Here is a 21,938-nt window from a genome sequence, read left to right as displayed (position 1 = left end):
TCGCTGGGAATAAATTTATCAATGTCTCTTACATGTTAAAAATTATGAAAATTCATACAATTACCATCATACGAGAGCCAAAGGGAATATATATACGGACTTTTGTAGAATTCATAAATTGAAAACTGGGATATCTCACATAAAATTGTTACCTTTTCTGCAATTTAAAACAAAAATTAAAGAATATTTGATTTAATCATTCTATTCTATCAATGAATTTCTTATTAATGACTTTTCTTTAGCTATAAGTATTCACATAAATGAAGCATTATATAGATTTAATATTTTTATATCATCAAATTCATTGACTATGACGTGTGTAAACCTTTTGTGTAAGCACGAATAAATTTTGTTTGTTTGTTTGTATTAAATTTGTACCACCCCCCCACCATTTCACTAAGTGTAAGATTAAGTTCAAAAAAGAAAAATAAGTTATATTTTGTTGCATTTTGTCCAATAAACGTGTTTAATTAAGAAAATTATGACTTTATTATTTACGTGCAACATGGGTAAAAAAGAGCAATTTTTGTTCGTGCCTCTAAGGGATATGTTGTACAAACAAAATGAACAAGAAACATCTCGATTACAGATTTCAAAAAATCAGTCGTAAAATATATGACATCAGACTGAAATTTTAGAAAAAGGCGTAGTTGCAAAGAAAAGAAGTTTTAATCAAGAGATTAATCGCAAGGAAGGTACAAAATAAAATATTTACCAAACTTAAGGTACGTTTTCCACTTATGCGGTGAGCTCTTTAGTAGATTAAGATTTTTACAGCCTCTGAAAATGAGCATCTATATGCTCGAAACATGTCAGGCGTTTTGACTTTCACTTCAGTTTTGAGGGTCTAATAAATACATTGTGGAGAAGGTTGCGTGTTTTTTCACCACTTTTACGATTTCACCTCCACTGCGAGTAACATGGACTACTACTTTACTCCGTAAAAATTTGAGTTTTAAAGTCCCAACCAATATCATCTGATCATGACTCAAGTCATGTGAAAAAGATTGAATTTATATTTATTTCTCAAAGATTGTTTCAAACACGTTCTAAGTTATGTATACACATTAAAAAACGCGGTTTTTTTAAAGTTCTAACAATAAACATTCTGGCTCGTTCTTAGAAAACACAGGTGATAAAAGGTTGATTCTTCGATATAAATCGGAACTGGGCAGATACAAAAAGTTAATTTTGCTGTAGGATGTTAATCAGTTGGAAAATAAATTGTACGTTTGATAGATATTAATGACTGATTGCTGGTCTGGTTCAATTCCAATGTCAACTTCTGCACAGTTACTCAGTTCGCCATGCGTAGATTGACATTTAAAGGAATGACAATTCTTTTAATACATCCCCATTTAGTCGGTAATTAAATAAAATTTATGCGGCCAAATATTGTGGATAGGAAAATGCTGCATATGGTATAACAGCAAATCGAAATAGCAAATAACTACACAACCCGCGCCCCAATCTTTAGTTTATTAGTAAAATAAATAAGAATTCCAGCGTTCCCCTGTACGACTTTTTATGCATCTCGCTTCACCGGGAGAATATCTGAAACAAAGAAAATAATATTACGACAAGAACATAAAAAACGTCAACGTGTTTTAACCTGAATAAAGAAGGTTTGAAAAGTTCGAAGCTGAATAACCTAACCTAAACAAAAAAATTCAAAAACTTTTCATTACATCCAGAGATTTCCGAGAAAAACCGAAAAAGTCAAATTTCTATATGTTTTTACCACTTTATTAATGATTATTTTGGAATTTACTCCGGATGTAATAAAAAATTTTCAATTTTTTTTAACCAAATTAGTTAGCAATAAAATGCGCAACGTTGTCTCCATTCAACTAAAGCTCTATCAACAATAGTTTCTGAGATAGCAATGCTAATGCATCGAATTTGTAACACCCTGTATACAGGGTGTCCCATAACTATATGACAATCTCTTGGGAGCATACAGGGGAGGTCAAAATAATACGATTTGTTCATATAAACATTTTTCCTAAAGTCACTCCTAAGGGAGATATCGAGCCCCAATGAGCTGCTTTCCAATTAACGTTTTTGACCGTAACTTCTGAACCACTTTGTATATTGTAACGATTTTTGGGTTTAATGTTTTATTGAAAGAGACCTTCTATTTGACATCCAAACCAGGTATCTCGTCTTAGCAGAAAGACAGAAACTAACTGGTACCTAAGACACAATTTGCTTAAACTTTGACAGCTGTCATTATTTTCAGCTGCAAACGCCATTAATGAATACTCTTGACATTTTGATCGAAAAATTGTACTCTTCTTTTATTTCGATAAAATAAACGGTTTTCTAGATAAATCGATTTTCCATTGAACTGCTTAAAACAGAATATTATTAAAAATATTCGTTAAACTAGTTTTTTATGGAAATTAGTATTCAAAAATTATGTGTAGAATAACGAAAGATATGGAAGAATACTCTAAATACTAAAGATGTAAACTGTCCAAAACATAGATTAACACTCACTGAGAAGAATGCAAAATATATGTGTATTCGCCTATTTAACAACCTACCAGACAGGCTGAAAACATTGACGGACAAAAGTTTCAAAAAAGAAGTAAAAAATTTACTAATTGAATTAGAACCCTACACTATATTTTGTTAAATAAATATTGCTTATTCTCTGAAATCGTATATAAGTATCGTGTACTACATAGTTCATAGTTTACCATGACGCTATTTCCTTTGTATTAGTTGATAATGTACATTGTACTCTATCCTAATCACAGTTCGAAATAAAGACTGTTATTATTATTATTATTATTATTACTCTTTAATTGAATAAGCATTTAATTATTTAATTTTTTATTAATTTTTTACCTCTGCCAACCCCAACTGTCCCTATCAGCTTTCATACTTTTTCGTTTCGTTCTACATTAATTTCGCTTTCCATGTGTATTTTAAACAAAAAACGAAATTAATAACGTTGTGGTTTAAGCAGTTCAATGAAAAATCGATTGATCTCGAAAACCGTTCATTTTATCGATATAAACGAAGAGTACTTTTTCGATAAAAATGTCAAGAGTATCTATTAATGGTGTTTGCAGCTAAAAATAATGACAGCTGTCAAAGTTTAAGCAAATTGTGTCTTAGGTACCAGTTAGTTCATGTCTTTCTGCTAAGACGAGATACCTCGTTTTAATGTCAAATAGAAGTAGATATAGAGATCATGCTGCTACACCAATGAATGAAATTAAATCAATGTTCGGCCAAATAGTGCAACAAATGGCAGCATTAGCAAATGGCCAGTCCACACAGTTAGAACGATCACGCCCGATCACGAGAGTGGAGTGTTATCGATGCGGACGTACGGGACACATGAAACGAGATTGTCGAGTAAGGATACCGTCCCGCTCTCCAACGAGGGACGTACAACCATCCAGGAGGGACCAGGAAAACTCCCACTAGTCAACATTACGGGGCGAATGTTGACTAGCGAAAACAAAGCCCCCAGAATTATCTCCATCAGAAGCCTGGGTAGATCAATGGGAAGTCTGAACGTAGATGGAAAGGTGGATGCGATGAACGTTACTTTTACTTTGGATACCGGTGCGGCAGTATCTTTGATCCGGTCAAACCTTGTGGATAAAAGTCAAGTTAAGCCTTTACGAAGAAGTATTCTCCTGCGCACTGTGACTGGAGAATCGGCTAAAGTTTTAGGAGAAATAACAGTCAAGATTTGCCTTGGAAGGATTACGTTTTACCACACTGTGTTAGTAGCGGATATTGAAGATGAATTTATTCTGGGAATGGACCTGATTCGTCAACATGGATTTTATTTTGATCCCGAGCAAAATATCCTAAGGTTTGGAAGTGAAGAGTTCATCCTGTCAACCAGTCACCGCTGTGAGTCACCCATTAATGTTTTGGCATCTCAGACAGTAAAAATAAGCGGCAATTCCGAGCAAATAATTATTGGACAATTAGAGCAGAATTCTGGGAGCTGTGTTGGACTTGTACGAAACCCGGACCGACCAGGAAGATGCCTCATTGGGAAATCACTTGTAAATGGAGGAAGTGAAGTCCCAATAAGAGTTGCAAACATTTTTCCAGACGACGTCAAAATCAACAAAGGCGAAATTATTGCGGTATTCGAGCCTGTAGTCAAAATAACCAATTGCGATGGGTTACCAGAACAGGAGCAGCAGTTGGGGGAAAACAAGCTCTTAAATGAACTTGAAAAGACCTGGAAACATCTGTCAACACCACAACTGAAGAAGGCTCGGAAACTGATTTTGGACCATGGTAGCATATTTGGAACACCGAACAATATGGGAAAAACTACCATTGTAAAACACCGAATTAACACCGGCAATGCACAACCGATTCGACAACCACCTAGGAGACTACCAATAGCCAAACAACAGGAAGTGCAGGAATTAGTGGACAGGATGCTTGACGACGGAGTTATAGAAGAATCCTGCAGCCCTTGGTCATCACCTGTTGTTCTGGTCACTAAGAAAGATGGATCAAGCAGATTTTGTGTAGATTACCGAAAACTGAATGACGTGACCAAAAAGGACAGCTATCCACTTCCCCGTATCGACGACACACTGACGACTTTGGCAGGATCCTGTTGGTTTTCTACTTTAGATTTGAAGAGTGGGTACTGGCAAGTTGGCATTGAGGAGCAAGATAAGGAGAAGACTGCTTTTTCTGCTGGAAATGGGCTGTACCAATTCAATGTGATGCCCTTCGGACTTTGTAATGCTCCTGCTACGTTTGAAAGACTAATGGAAATTGTGCTTCGTGGCCTTAACTGGAAGACTTGCTTGGTTTATCTGGACGATATCATGGTGATGGGAAAAACTTTTGAAGAACATCTGGACAACTTGCAAGAAGTATTTGCTAGAATAGGTGGTGCCCATCTTCGATTGAACGCCAAAAGGTGTTGGTTCTTCCAAAAGCAAGTCGAATTCCTTGGGCATGTGGTGACGGTCGACGGAATCCAGACGGACGACAAGAAGATCCAAGCAATTAGAGAATGGCCAGTACCAAAGGATAAACACGAACTCAGAAGCTTTCTAGGACTTGCCACCTACTACAGACGGTTTGTGGAAGGATTTGCCAACATCGCAGCTCCGCTACATCAACTTACTGAGGACAAAACACCCTACTGCTGGAATACCCAATGTGATCAGGCGTTCAGAAGATTAAAGGCATCACTTTGCTCCAGTCCCATCCTCAGTTATCCACAACCAAAAGGAAAGTTCATTTTAGACACAGATGCCAGTAATTCTGGTATTGGAGCTGTATTGTCTCAAGTCCAAAACGGAGAAGAACATGTCATAGAATACTTCAGTAGGAAACTTACCAAAGCAGAACGGAACTACTGTGTAACGAGAAAAGAGCTACTGGCAATAGTAAAATCAGTCGATCACTTTCACAAGTACTTGTACGGACAGGAATTTTTGATAAGGACTGACCATGCGGCACTCAAGTGGCTCCTCGGAATGAAACAACCGGAAGGACAAGTAGCAAGATGGCTTGAAAAACTCCAGCAGTATAATTTCAACATCAAGCATCGACCCGGAAAGCTGCATAATAACGCAGATGCTCTATCAAGAAGACCTTGCGCCGAAGAATGCAAACATTGCCAGAAAGCGGAACAACGTGAGGGAGTTGTGTCCATCAGAATGGTTCAGCTGAAGACCGATGATGAATGGAGTCCCGATGAGATCAGGAAGGATCAACTAGAAGACAGCGACATAGGCCCATTGTTGTTGAGAAAGGAACAAAGCGAGCCAAGACCAACATGGCAAGAAATCTCTAGCAAAGGCCTGACGTTCAAAGCACTTTGGGCTCAGTGGGACTCGCTTGTGTTTGAAGGCGGCTTGCTAAAAAGAGCTTGGGAGAGTGCCGATGGAAAAGAGATAAGGAAGCAGCTGGTAGTTCCCAGAGGAAGGGTCGACCACGTACTGGAGGAAATGCACAATGGAAAGACTGGTGCTCATTTGGGAGTAAATAAGACTTTGGACAAAATCCGGCAACGCTTTTACTGGGTGAACTACTGCCAAGACGTGAAATCATGGTGTCGACAATGTTCCATTTGTGCAGCTAGCCACGGACCACAGACGAGATCCCGGGGACCTATGAAGCAGTACAACGTAGGATTGCCGTTCGAACGTTTAGCCATAGACGTTGCTGGGCCTTTTCCTGAGACCAACAGAGGCAACAAGTACATTCTTGTTGCCATGGATTACTTTAGCAAATGGCCTGAGGTGTTTGCGATTCCAAATCAAGAAGCCAGCACAGTCGCTGATATTCTCGTCGAAAATGTCTTCAGTAGATTTGGTGTGCCGTTGGAGTTACACTCTGATCAGGGACGAAACTTTGAGTCCAAGCTCTTTCAGAGGCTCTGTGACCTGCTAGGCATTAGGAAGACCCGAACAACGCCGCTTCATCCTCAGTCGGATGGCATGGTCGAGAGATTTAATAAGACCATAGAGCAACATCTCTCAAAGGTTGTTGATCAGCATCAGAAAGATTGGGACCAGCATATTCCGCTCTTCTTGATGGCTTATAGAGCAGCAGTCCACAACTCAACGGGACAGTCACCATCTAAAGTTCTGTTTGGTCGAGAACTGCGACTTCCATGTGATGTGGTGTTCGGATCTCCAACAGGCCAAAGCACAAACATTGAGAACTACGTTGACGAGTTGCAAGACAGATTACTGAACGTCCATGATCTGGTCAGGGAAAGTCTGAATCTAACTAGCGACAAGATGAAAGCTCGTTATGATCTGAGGGCCAATTCGGGAGGGTTCCAGAAGGATGACAAAGTTTGGTTGTTTAACCCTCAGAGGAAGAAAGGCAAATCACCAAAATTAACACCTGTTTGGGAGGGACCTTACAATGTGGTAAAAAGGTTAAACGATGTCGTGTACAGAGTCCAACGCAGCCCCAAAGCCAAGATGAAAATTGTCCATCTGGACAGACTAAAGAAATACCACGGATTAGATGAAGCGGATCGGGACGATCAGCTTTAAGAGGGGGGCAGTGTTACGGTCTGGACCTACTATGCTCGATAGTTCTTAACAAGCGCTCGCTTCGGGATGAAACCGATGCGCCGTAATATCTGGCCGGGCGCGTATTAAAGTAGGCCACAGTTAGGAAGCGCCGGACCTGGAACAATCGTTAATATTCGACGTAAATCGCGAAGCGTTTCGCGGTCATTCTAGAACGTGGTTTGCGAATATAAAAGACGCGGTGTAAACCGCGGGAGTAGTGAATTTGGGAACGCGGTAAAGTTTAAATAGTGGAATAATTGTGGAATTGTAGTAGTGTTTTTAGTAGCTGTGTTAATTATTGTACGGAGTGTTTTGAAGTGTAATAAATTTATTAATCGTTGAGTTAAATTGACTTTGTGTGAACCCACGGGAAAATCGTAACAATATTTTAAAATACCGACCGGGACTTTTGATTTCGTTTTTTTAGTAGCTATTAACCTCCCAAAAATAATGATGTGCCACACTTGTCAAAAAATTATACCTAGTGTACTTAAGTATTTGTTTTTTTTCAAATATGCATTTGAAATTCATATGTTATCATAATGAGTAAATAATTTAGTTTGATATGATTAAGCTGTTTCATCAACCTTGAATTCAAACATGTGAGTATCTGAAAAATAAATAACTAACCAAAAACATATTTTTTTTTAAATAAATGAAAAGTACCATAAGAAACTCTCTCTTTTTCGAAGAAGCAATAAACCTTATTATTAAGTTATATAAAACTAAATTATCTACTCATTATGACAACATATCAAATTCAATTGCTTATTTTTTTAAAAAATCTTAACATACCAAGTGCATAATACAAGTACACTAGGTATATTTTTTGACAAGTCTGACACATAATTAGTTTCAGAAGGTCTGTGGCTACTAAAAAATGAAATAAAAAGTTGAGGTCTGTATTTGAAAATTTGAAGTTGATGTTGGTATCTAAAAAAGTAATGTCTGAGCTGAAAACTAAAACTATTTTCTTGAAGAGCATAAAAAAGTGCCTCCAGAAGGTGCCATTGATTAAAAAGGTAAAAAAATAAAATAGAAATTTGAGTTTTCCGGTTTTTGTCGGATATCTCCGGATGTAATGAAACTTTTTTGAATTTTTTTTTTATCAAATTATTTAGCAATAAAATGCGCAACTTTGCCTCCATTTAACTAAAGGTCTATCAACTATACTTTTTGAGATAGCAATGCTAATGCATCGAATTTGTAACACCTTGTATGTTTGATTTACAATCATGGTACTAAATAACCAAATGTTGTATTTATAAGTAATTTCGTAGCCATCATTTGATCTGAAGAATTGACACTTATATGAATTAGATTATTACTGTTCCTTCAAACATGCATTTAGATAACACTACATACAGTGCTTTTGTAACATGCATACTGCCTAAGTTCAATAAAATTAAAAAGACTACCTTTTCACAAAAATTCTTGGACCCCTATGTTTTTAATTTTATAAACCGCTGTGTATTAGTATATTATATTGTCACGAATAACATAAGTTGCACCATGTTCCGTTACCTAGTCTGGCCCCGGTCTCCCCCAGTGCACTGCCGAATCAGCGAGACCGGCAAATTGGGGTCATGAGACGAGTATTTAATCAGCGTCTCAAGCCATCGAAGATTACTGGTCTCTGGGTCGGTCTATCGAGCATCAGTCCGAACTTCCTAGTGCCCGGACGGCTCGATACCTTCTTGGAAATCCAGGCTGAACAGACTAGAGTCCTTACGCAACCCAGTGGTGACCGTCGGGACTCTTGACCCTTTCAGTACCTAAAGTAAGTCCTTTAGGGCGTGTCGGTCATAGGGGTTCCCTGCTCGTATCGAGCGGGTTTCGCTTGGCGACACTCCAAGGGGGGCTTGCTGTGCATAAAGTAAATCCTTCGGGCTTGTCGGACATGGGGGTTCCCTGCTCGTATCGAGCGGGTTCCGCTTGGCGGCACATCAGGAGGCCTTACGCACACTCACACACACACACACCCCCACGCACCCCCTCGTAGAGAGAGTCCCATGGGCGTCCCGCCTGTAGCGGTACTAGCGGCCCTCTTAATCTGGGAGTAAGATTTAGTTAGGCATCATCGTCAGTATACAAATAAAGGAGACATTCTTGAGCTACGTTTGTTGTTTCTCTTCCTGCGCTACCCCCAAAACGTGACATGGTGGAGGCGCCTTGTTGAATCCCGGGGCTACTGATCTCCATATCTGTGGCCAAACCAAGCCGTACGCCCTAACAGGAATGAGAAAAGCGTACAACTTGAGATCAGCAAATCCTAGCAGCCCCATTCAACCAAGGCACAGGAGCTCAAGCGTAGGAGACCCTTGGATGCAAGAAACAGATTACCTAACCCTTACGCTTGTAAATACAAGAAGGGAAGACACTGAGCAGCCACAAGAACCAGAAAACGATCTGGAAAATACAGTGATAGAGACAGGAGCACAAGTACACCCTGAGAAAGGAGATAAAGCATTAGAAGGCAAGAAGGGGTCAAGAGAAATGGCGGACATTACCATTTCGGCGGTTGAGGCAGGGGAAAAAACACCCGCACTACCTCAATTCATCAGCCCACCAACGTTCAACCCGGGCAGTGATTCAGCCCCTCAGTTTATCGGCACATACGAGCGAACGGCAGTGGCCAATAGCTGGAACGATGCGTTAAAAATACTATACTTTCACTCGTACCTGCAGGGCGCCGCAAACATTTGGTATAGAGAATATAAAGCAGCAAACCCTGACAGCAACTGGCAACACATTTGTCAAGCATTCAAGACTGAGTTTAGCGACGGTATCAACAGTCGCCATTTGCTTGCAAAGTTAAGGCAAAGGAAGCAAAGGGACCTGGAACAGACAAAGAATTATTTCTATGATCTAAGGGTCCTATACGAAGAATACAAAGAAAACGTAGATCTCGACGAATTCGTAGATATTTTCCAGAGTGGGCTAAAAGATATACCAAGAGCTAAATACTACTGGCTCACAAATTTTCCTAATAACCCACCTAGGAACTTGGACGAAGTCAAAAAACTTTGCATCACAATAGATAACGCTCCTGAAAAGTTCTCGACACCGCTCACTTTTAGACCGCAGCATCAAATAGAAGAACAGGCCGCTGGACCAGTAGAACAAAGACAGTCACCTTTTGGCAATCCCCGCCCTTACAGAACCCCGCCACCGCTCAGGAGAGACTATGGCACAAACCATGCCAGTAATCCAGAAAGACAGTACCAATCCACGAGGACATATGACAACAGGCTCAGGTGCTACAACTGCGGTAAAATAGGCCACTTTGCTGCTGTGTGTAGAAGTAGACAGCAGCACCCAAACTCCAGGGGGTGGCAAAACTAAGTCCCGTCACCCTCTCCACTCGGGGCACAACGTGCTATAAGATACTATACATAAATGCTGTTGTGAACGATTATTACGTACCGGCGATTATTGACACAGGTGCGGAACTAAATGTGATAAGCCATCTCCTGGTCAACAAAAAACATAGGATCAGAGACCCACCCACGTTGCTTGTGACAGCTGGCGGTCAGAAAGTAAGAAGTCTAGGCGACACATTGGCATCACTGGAGCTCAGAGGCAATTACAAGAAAAAATTAGAAATTAAAGCAACGATATTGGAGAATACACCACAACCCCTTATTTTGGGCATGGAGTTCTTAAGGGAAATGCAGGCAGCAATTTGCTTAATATCCAACATACTCACCCTAAATCAAGATTTGGTGATACCGCTCGGTGCAAAGCAAGATTCTGCATCCAAAAAACCATGCAAAACACGAAGCTGGAGAGAAGTGATCCAAGAAATACCTGGGTCCATCTTCAGTCTTCCGAGCAGCACTGCATGGGCCGTTGCAGTCTCTTCGGCTCCCAGTAGAGATAGAGGAGTGGGAAAAGCCATCAGGGACCATTTGGCAGATTACAACACAGAAAAGCTACCCATAGGGAGCGTGGTCAGTTTGTTTAAGAAAAACAGACATACCCTACAGATGATAGTAAAAGAAGAGGGTAGCGAATATATCCCTACTCATACGCTCCAACATTGCTGTAGGAAATTGAAAGATTGGGCAATACGAAATAAAATAAGTAAGGTGGCTATACCTAGATTGACATCCGCAAACGCAAACAGCGAGTCAGATTGGGAGAAGCTTAAAGACTTGCTGTATGAGACTTTCAAGGAAACGAGTGTGACGGTACTGGTTTCAAAAAATAGAGAACCCCGACCAAGAAAGACCAAGACACAAACCAGCTCCTGGAACACCCTGCCGAACTACATAGAAAACGATGACCGCTTGATAGTTAAGTTGAAGGCAAAGGAAGATTACACTCTGAAGCCAGGAGAGAAAAAATCCATCAAAACTGAACCAAAAATACCCCTATCTACAGAGATGTTATTAGTACAAAACGAGGGATGGCTAGTACGCAACAACCTACTATGCAACCTAGAAAGAGCCGAAAACTCTATATCATTGACCCTCAAGAACATAGGGCCAACTAGAAGGGTTATTTACAAAGACACAACGGTGGCACGGCTAGAAGAGCCCAGTGGGTTGAGCACCACAGCACTCTTTACAACACAGAGAATAGACGAAGAAGTAGTGACATTAGAAGACCACAAACTGGACCACATTACGGATAAGCAGTTCAAAAAAGAACTAGAGAGTCTACTGGTTGAATATGGGGACGTATTTTGCAAGTCACCAAAATATATGGGCAAAACACAACTGATAGAGCACAAAATAGAAGTAACAGAAGATAAACCAGTGAAATGCCGCCCTTATAGAGTCTCACAATCCGAGCGAGAAATCATTGACACACAAATAAAAGAAATGCTCAATTGCGGAGTAATAAGACCATGCCACTCGCCGTGGGCAAGCCCCGTTGTACTGGTGAAAAAGAAAGATGGCACGACGAGGTTCTGCGTGGATTACAAAAGAACTATAAACCCAGTCACCAAAAAATCATGTTACCCGATACCACAAATCGATGACATTCTCACATACATGGGAAATGCCAAGTACTTTACAACTTTGGACATGTTCTCGGGTTACTGGCAGATTCCTATAGAAGAGTCGTCCAAACAATACACGGCTTTCACGGCACAGGGACATGGATCATACGAATTCAACGTGTTAAGCTTTGGTCTATGCAATGCACCAGCAACCTTCCAACAACTTGCAGATAAGATATTTAGAGACTTAAAGTGGAAGGACATACTAATATATCTAGATGATATTATTATTTATTCAGAAAACTTAGAGGAACACTTAGCAAAATTACAAAAAGTATTCCAGAAAATGAGAGAAGCCAATCTGACCTTAAAACCGAGTAAATGCGAATATTTGCAGGAAAAGATAAGGATTTTGGGCTACACAGTAAGCAAAGAAGGAATAAGCCCAGAGGAAGAAAAACTTGCAGGGAGTAAGCAATTCCCCACACCAAAGAAAACAAAGGACCTACAAAGCTTTTTAGGATTATGCAATTTTTATAGGAAATTTATAAAGGACTACGCGGTATTGGCACGGCCCTTACATGAGGCCACAAAAAAGAACAAGTTCTGCTGGGGTGAAGATCAGGCGAAAGCATTTGAACTGCTGAAAGAAAAACTGACGTCATCCCCAGTATTAAAACATTACAATCCGAATATAGGATGTACAATGCACACGGACGCCTGTATAGATGGAATAGGGGCAATTCTGCTCCAAGAAGGCAGTGACGGTCAAGACCACCCGATAGCTTATATAAGCCGGGCCTTGTCAAAAGCAGAGAAGAACTATTCGATCAGCGAGCTGGAGCTATTAGCAGCAGTCTGGGGAATGACCTACCTTAGGCATCTAATTTATGGACACCCTGTAAAAATCGTAACAGATCACCACGCATTATGCTGGATACACAATGTAAAAGATCACTCAAGAAGATTAGCACGTTGGGCTCTCAAGTTGGCAGAATTTGACTACACGGTAGTCTATAAAAAAGGCAGTAAGCACCAAGATGCGGACTGCCTATCACGGAACCCGGTGGCAGGATGGAGCGAAGTCGAATTAGATGAATTAGACGATATACCCACTTTCACGATATCAACGTTAGACATAGGAGAATTGCAGAATAAGGATAAGGCCATACTAGAATTAAAAACAGCAATAAGCAACCCCGAATCAACAAACGTTGACGCACTGACACGGCGAAAAATAAAGAATTTTAGGCTGAGGGAGGGCGTTCTGTATAGAGCAACACAAACTAAGGAAGGACTGGAACACGCACTCGTGATCCCCCGGTCACTTAGGGAGGAAATTTTGTGGGAAGCTCACAACGCACCTACCAGCGGACACATGGGGGTAACAAAAACTCTGAGCAGACTTACTCCCAAATACTATTGGGATTCGATGACTGAGGACGTCAGAAATTACGTTAAAGGTTGTAGGGACTGCCAGGCGAGAAAAGGGCCAACAAATGATAAGCCATTGGGCTTACTCCAGCCAATAAAAGTGGGCAAAGTATTTGATAAAGTAGGGATAGACCTACTGGGACCATTCCGGAAAAGTAACCAAGGCAAGACAACGATAGTAGTAGTGACAGACTACGCGTCAAGATACGCCATCACAGCGGCCCTGCCTAACGGGAAGGCAGGACCTGTGGCAAAATTCTTATTGGAACGAGTAATACTAATTCACGGCGTTCCTAGAAGCATCCTCAGCGATAGAGGCAAGGTATTCCAATCCGAACTGGTGCAGGAATTACAACAGATTATGGGTCTGAAAAGCACTTTTACAACGGCATACCACCCTTCGTGTAACGGCCTAACTGAACGCTTAAACAAAACGTTGGCGGACATGCTGTCACTATACTGCAACACAGAGCAGACAGATTGGTGCACGTATCTGCCTTTCGTGACATTCGCATACAATACGGCCAAACAGGAGACGACACGTTTTAGCCCATTTCAACTAATATTCGCAAGGAACCCCACACTCCCACTGGACGCCACCCTTTTAGAAACTGAGGACGAGTCGAACACGAACGAATTACGAGAGAAAGCTTTACTGTTAAGGGCAATTGCTGTAGATAATATCCACAAAAAACAAGAAAAGGACAAGGACATTTACGACAAATATCACAGAGATGGTGAATTTGAGGTAGGAGATAGGGTGAAAATATTCATCCCAATTAGGAAAGTGGGAAAAAGTGAGAAACTGCTGCTACGATGGTTCGGACCCTACAGAATAATAAGGAAACTCAGTGAAGTTAACTATGAAGTAAAACAGGAAAAAGGAAAAAAAACGGATATAGTGCACATAGGGAGGATTTTACCATTTTACGATGAATGGACTTTGGGGGATATATCCGATGTGGATTCAGACGTAGAAAGCAAGGAAGTGGAACAATAAAATAAGTTGTAAGGGTAACATTTTGCATAAGTAGGGTGCAAACTCAGTATATTTCATAAAGCTAACATAGTCTAAACAATTATTTAAGTAGGTTGACCAATCATTACGCCTCTTCCGCCAGGATATCACAACCTAGGAACTCACGGAACAAGCGACCATCCCGCGCACTTCGAAGTGGACGAGGAAAGTCAGTAGAGGGCGCCACCACCCGCGAACTGAGTAACGGGTGCTCTGGCGCACAGTTAGGCAAGACGAAGCCGCGTAAGGCCGCCCTCCAGGAAGGAGCAACAGATTCCAGGAGAACCACAAGGGAGATAACAAGGGGAGCGTAATAGGACATAAGTTACGATTGGTCACACGGTGTAAATAAAGCCATGGGGCATGTAGGTTATTTAGTTAAGTTAGGGTTAAGTGTCCGGGGCGAACACTCTTCAGAGGGGGGAGATGTCACGAATAACATAAGTTGCACCATGTTCCGTTACCTAGTCTGGCCCCGGTCTCCCCCAGTGCACTGCCGAATCAGCGAGACCGGCAAATTGGGGTCATGAGACGAGTATTTAATCAGCGTCTCAAGCCATCGAAGATTACTGGTCTCTGGGTCGGTCTATCGAGCATCAGTCCGAACTTCCTAGTGCCCGGACGGCTCGATACCTTCTTGGAAATCCAGGCTGAACAGACTAGAGTCCTTACGCAACCCAGTGGTGACCGTCGGGACTCTTGACCCTTTCAGTACCTAAAGTAAGTCCTTTAGGGCGTGTCGGTCATAGGGGTTCCCTGCTCGTATCGAGCGGGTTTCGCTTGGCGACACTCCAAGGGGGGCTTGCTGTGCATAAAGTAAATCCTTCGGGCTTGTCGGACATAGGGGTTCCCTGCTCGTATCGAGCGGGTTCCGCTTGGCGGCACATCAGGAGGCCTTACGCACACTCACACACACACACACCCCCACGCACCCCCTCGTAGAGAGAGTCCCATGGGCGTCCCGCCTGTAGCGGTACTAGCGGCCCTCTTAATCTGGGAGTAAGATTTAGTTAGGCATCATCGTCAGTATACAAATAAAGGAGACATTCTTGAGCTACGTTTGTTGTTTCTCTTCCTGCGCTACCCCCAAAACGTGACAATATTATCAATTTTTAAAAGTGTTTTTGACATGTGTTTAAAAACAATTGAATCAGTATGGAGTATGTTGCATGAAATATGTTAAGAATTGTTTGTAGAACACTTAATAGAACAAAATTTAGTTTAAGTATTAGTATTCACTGTAAAAATTGAAGGTGATTATAAATGATAAGTTTATGGAGGTTATTACATGACATATAGACTGACAACTGCCAGTACATAAATAGTAAATATTAAATAAAAAGTTGTAGCTTTAAGAACCCAAAACAAAAATGAAAAAGTTAATAAAATCATGTACCTAAAAACTATCACTTTTGTGATAATATTCATCCGTCAATGCCAGGTTAACCATACTGCAGGTGCGAAAAAGGCAAAAAGATTTAATTTTAGTATTAGCCATAAAAAATGTTGGTTTTTAATTGAAGTCAGTTATTACTAATACTAAAATTAAATTATTTTTTTTATTATATTGATTCTATTCTTAGTCCTAATATTAATACTATATATAAAATTAAATTTTGTTTTATAAACTAGGCTTAAGTCCCTTCCATTTCATCAAATTTATGCAGTACATACTTTACAAAGACATTGTATAATACATATTAACTCAATGTTGAGCAATGCCATTTACTAAAGTGTGTAATGATAATTATTAAACCTAAAACAATTATGAAAACTGCATTGGTTTTTATTTGAATGTTAATTTAAGTAAAATCAATATACTGACCTTAAAACTTGCTTTTTTATTCACTGTTCTAATGTAAGTAGTTGAACCCATTGCACACAATTTCACTCTTCAACTTGATTGATATGTTGCAATCTTCTTAGTGGGTAATTTGTTCTTCCCTTAGGTCAATTTCTTCATAAAAGTTGTATTTTCTCATCCACATGGAAAATTAGTGAAGTATTCAGCATATACAGGATACAGATCTGTGAAATAGGCCCAATTTGTTAGTTGAGCCACCCTTAAAAAATTTTTAGTAATGTATACAAGTGATGCATCAGCAGAATTTATTCAGGTTAGGTATGAAATTGCAATTGTAATCTTACCTGGGCTAGCAGGCGTTGTATGCAAAATCACCATTGAAAAATATACATTTACTTGAATTTAGTGAATAATCTTCGCCAAGTATTATTATAATAAAAATACAATAATTATTTCAGCTGCATGTAATTTTTTTTGATACAACAAAACAACAGCAAAGTGACAAGTTGGCATGTGACATCATAACAGATCCAAGATGTCTATCAGCGGAACTTCTTTCCTCCATGCGATACGCCGGGTGACGTCACAGTGGATGCCCGGGTGCACAATCGGGCGTTGCCCGTGGTTTTGTATTAATATTATTTTTGTATTATTAAAGTAGTCATCTTCACAGAGTGGAGGCATTACATTCTTCTGAGATGGTATTTATATGAAGGGGTAAGTTCGACTAAACGAAATATCTAAAAATTTATATTCATTATTGGATTTATTGTTTTATTTACAACCATATATGTAATGCTGTCATTACTAACGTCATTGAAGGTTAGGAAGTATCATATTGCGCACCTCTACTTCCCGCCCTCACTTCCCGCCCTCATTTCCCGCCCTCTAAAATTGTGTGATTGTTAATATTTTTGATGTCAGATAAAGTCGGATCGATATTCAGTTCGCAAATAATAAATTGAGAAAAATGTCCTGGATTACAACTCGAATTGTATGCATTCTAACGGTTATAATGCCTATGAAACATTACAATACTAAAATTAATATGATCTAAACTAAAACAAACTACTTATTGAAATTAATGGTTACATTTGAATTATTATAAGTGTTTATAGAAATATTTAGGCCAGTACCAGCACTGGCGTCTCCAACAGTTGTCTCTTTGGTCGACAAATTAATTTGCTGCTGAATGACTGAGGTTTGTGAACTACTTGCAACAGCTTCAGAAGACATGGCACGTTGGGACAGCATAACGGCAGTTTTGGTTTTATTCTCCATTGAGCTATCCACATAACTTTCTGCCACAGTACTAGATTTCCATCCTCCCAACCTTTTTAATTGGAGTACATTTGCTCCACTGTTGACTAGTAACGTAGCGGCGGTTCTTCTTAGAGCGTGTCCTGTAAAGCCTTTCGAGTTCTCTAAATTCAAAAAAGTAGCAATTTTTTGGGAATAATTAGCTATTGTATTGTGCCCAATTGGTTGATTTCTTGCTATTCCTCCTCTAAGCTGAACAAAAAGTCTATCGATTTCTATGTTTTCTCTCAAATTTATGTAGTCTCGAACGATCTTCACCCATATTGGATCAGTAATTAGAAATGATCTACTTGTATGTGTTATGGAATCTGGAATCTCAACCGAAATTTTTTCTTCAAAAAAAGTAACATCCAACATTTTCATTTTCACTAATTCGTCCGTCCGACAAGCCTCAGATACACCTATTATTAATGCGACCTAAAACAATAAGAAGAATATAATACCATAATAACTGTGCACTTGTATAAGCTCAAACACTATTTTTTTAAAATAACCTACGATAATAGCCCTACGAGCTAAAGGCCTGTATGGAATTGCAGATGGCAGTACCCCGAAACCAGAAGTATTTGCAGAGGGTGAATTGTGGAATAAAAAAGATGCTCAGGCAATGTGTATAATAACTGCAGCAATGGGGCTAAATCAAATTTCACTAATAGAAAACTGTGAGACCAGTAAACAAGTTTTAGACAAGTTAAACTCGATCTATGACGTAAAAACGGAGACAAATAAAATGTTGGTACACGAACAATTTTATCAGTACAAAATGCTACCCACAGATTCAATGGCTCAGCATATTTCAAAGGTTGAAAATCTAGCAATGCAAATTAAAAATTCAGGAGACCAGTTGAGTGACACTGCTGTTATTACAAAAATAATGAGCACTCTTCCACCAAAATATGGTCCATTCCGACAAGCTTGGTTGTCTATGGATGAAGCTAGACAGACTATTGAAAACTTGACCTCGAGATTACTTGATGAAGAAAGAAATTTAAGTACAAGCGAACATAATGAAGATTATGCTTTAGCTGCCACACAAATGAACAAGTTTGGCAATAGAAATTTTAGAAATACAGGGCCTCCACAAAGAAAACCGTCAACCAATGTGAAGTGTTATAATTGTGGAAAAAGGGGACATTTTGCAAAGGATTGCCGATGTCCGAAAAGGCAACAATTAGGAGGTAACACTCATAGAATCAGCAAAGGTGGACAAAATGACAATGAACGAGAGCGCGGGACAGTTTTTCCTGGACCTGGATATACTGGACATGAAAGTGGTCGAGCTAGACATCAAAGTGGAAGTGGTAACTCTGGCAACACTGCAAATGGAAGAGCTTTCAACATTGAAGACAGTGATGACAGTGTGCCTGAAGTTGACATTGACTGTAGTGACATTTGGATTTTAGACAGTGGCGCTAGTAGACACATGTGTCACTCGGAAAGTATGTTTACATCAGTTCGAAAACTTCAAAACTTATTCGTAAAACTCGGCGATAATAAAGAACTTCCAGTTCAAGGAATCGGAGAAATTTTGATAGAGAAGTTTGTAAATGGGACTTGGTGTAAAGGCGATATGACAGACGTATGGCTTGTACCCGGCTTAAGGAGAAATCTGTTTTCAGAAGGTGCAGTAACAAATAAAGGTTTTACTATTTTTAAGGACAACCAGAAGGCCGAAATTTTTGAAAGTGGCCAAGTGGTGGCTACTGCAGTACCTTACGAAAACATACTTTATAGAGTGTTGATTCGCCTACAGAATAAAAATGCAATTACTGAGGTAAATGTAGTTTCTACAGGGACTTTAAAACAATAGCATGAAAGACTCGGACATTTAAATATCAAGTACATTAAGAAACTATTCACAAAGAATCTTGTAAGTGGAATAAGTATAACAGACATTAATGACAATTTCTTTTGTGAAAGCTGTGTATATGCCAAGCAACACAAACTTAAATTCCAAAACACTGAAAAACATGTATCAAAACCAGGTGAGTTCATTTCCACCGATGTCTGTGGACCGATGAGTGAAGATAGTATTGGAGGATCCAAATACTATGTTCTTTTTAAAGACAATTATACAGGCTACATGTCAGTAAATTTTATTAGACATAAAAGTGATGTAACCCAATGTTTTAAGAACTTTATTTCCTTGTGCAACACTAAATTTGGGCACAAAGTTCAAAGAGTGCGGGTAGACAATGGGCGAGAATATATAAATGAGTCACTAAAACAGTATTTTAGAAACTACAGGTATTTATACACCGGAGCAAAATGGTCGCTGTGAGTGAGACAACAGGACCATAATGGAGTCTGCAAGAGCTCTGTTATTTGACAAGGATTTGGCTGAAATTTTATGGGCAGAAGCAGTAAATACTTCTGTGTATTTGCTGAACCGGACACCTACAAAGCAGTCCGAAACCACTCCTTATGAACACTGGACTGGTAAAAGGCCTAACTTACAACACACCAAAGTTTTTGGTTGTGAAGCCTATTTGTTAACACCAGGCACTTTAAAACACGTTGAGTGCCGCCATGGAGAGACAAAAAGCGAACCCACAGGCCGCAACTTCTTTTTGTGAAAATGTATTTTAGGTGTTTCCAAAATGTTTTATCTAGGTTAAATTTTACTATATCACCTATCAAAATGTCTATTTTTGGCATTTATTTTTGTGGTGACAGGTTGGTCTCACGCGGCCATAAAATAACGTTTTGTTTCCAATGGCCGTGTGAGACCAATGTGTCACCGCATATTCAAGTTCAGACCTGCAAGTTATTGTCGACGGGTGTAGTACGTCGCGGCGGGCGTCTTGGTATTTGGATTCAGTCGTGCAAATACTTTGCGAGTATCGAAAAGCAACAGAAACGTTTAGAGGAACTTTGGCAAGAAATCTTGTCTGAAGAAGAAACAGAAGTAAGTGCATTCGAAGTTGATGCAACTTCGGATGAATATGAGCGCCCGAAACGAGCTCGGAAACATTCTGTTCACCTAAAAAAAAAACGCAAGAGGACAACGCCTACCCAGGATCTCATATTGTCTTCCGAAGCTTGTCAGTCTACAAGTATTCATACTACTGCTGCTCAACAAACAGTGATTTCTTCGTCTTCTACAATTATACAAAATACCGTTGAACAAACTATCCAGGATGTTATTGATGCATTTACAAACCTTGATTTCGACGATAACGAAATTGAAAACAACTCCGAAGACGTTCCGAAATAAAATGGCAACCGGCTACTGGGCAATATTTGAAGCCCATTTGCTTCAAAGAAACATCTTCTGGCTTTCTACCTCATTTGTACGATTTTTTTTTGAAATCCCCTTACGAATTTTTCAAGCTTTTTGTAACCGATGATATCATTCAACTAATTGTAAGTACAACAAACGTCTTTTTTATTTCGATCGGTCCACCAATATGTTTTCAATTTATTTAGGTAACAGAAACGAATAAATATGCTGAATTATGCATTCGAAATAATGCTCTCCCCAAAGCACGTGTTGTTACATGGAAACCAACAAATGCCGAGGAAATCGAGAAGTTTCTTGGCATTATTATTTGGATCGGTGTTTGCTCATTCCCGAGACTGCAGTCATATTGGCAGCATAAAACAATTTATCAAAACTTTGTACCCAAAATTATGTCAAGAAACAGATTTCAGCTGCTACTAAAAATTCTACACTTCAACGACAACGAGAAACCATCAGAAGATAGGCTGCACAAAATTTCACCGTTAGTAGAAAAGCTACGTGAATCATTTCAGCGGTCGATAATTCCCTCAGAATATGTCTGCATTGATGAAACACTTGTACCTTTTCGAGGCCGTCTCTCATTCCGAAATTACATTAGTAACAAGAGGCACAAGTTTGGAATAAAACTTTTCAAACTCTGTTTGGCTGGTGGGTACACATACGACTTCCAAATATACTGTGGAAAGTCGAAAAATGCAAACAATTCAGTGGCAGCGAGAGTGGTCTTGGACCTAATGGAAAACCTTTTGGACAAAGGTCGCACACTATGCACAGATAACTTTTACACTTCTGTAAGTTTGGCTCTTGAACTTTTAAAGCGTGAAACCCATTTGATCGGAACCCTACGACAAAACCGAAAACTCAATCCGAAAAATGTTATCCAAAGCAAATTGAAGGTTGGTGAAAGTGTAGCTGAAGAGTGCGAGCAAGGAATCGTTGTCCAGAAGTGGAAAGACCGAAGAGACGTGTTAGTATTGAGTACTCGGTATGCAAACGAGATGATCAGCGTACAAAGGAGAGGTCAAGAAGTGAAGAAGCCGAAGAACGTTGTAAAGTACAACAAATATAAATCTTATATTGATATATCCGACCAGATGAAATCATACAACGCCTGCCTTCGT

The 21,938-nt window shown here is 39.7% G+C and overlaps 1 long non-coding RNA gene across 2 annotated transcripts; it reads right to left on the bottom strand.

Moving 5' to 3' along the window:
* Positions 1-650: 650 nt before the first annotated feature.
* On the bottom strand, positions 651-16,737 carry LOC145733718 (uncharacterized). 2 transcript variants are annotated; one of them, XR_014179260.1, is made up of 3 exons: positions 16,598-16,737; positions 16,275-16,512; positions 651-1,554 (listed from the first exon to the last, which is right to left on the bottom strand). It is a non-coding gene; the product is annotated as an uncharacterized LOC145733718 (long non-coding RNA). The 2 variants fall into 2 exon arrangements; XR_014179261.1 differs by having other exon boundaries at positions 16,275-16,477; positions 16,598-16,727.
* Between the last annotated feature and the right edge of the window lie 5,201 nt (positions 16,738-21,938).

This window comes from Ips typographus, linkage group LG9 (assembly GCF_016097725.1).
Source record: "Ips typographus isolate SLU linkage group LG9, UJ_Ityp_2.0, whole genome shotgun sequence".
In the NCBI taxonomy this organism is placed as follows: Eukaryota; Metazoa; Arthropoda; class Insecta; order Coleoptera; family Curculionidae; genus Ips; species Ips typographus.
The sequence above is the reverse complement of the archived record's forward strand: the minus strand, read 5'-3'. Positions and strand labels throughout refer to the sequence as shown.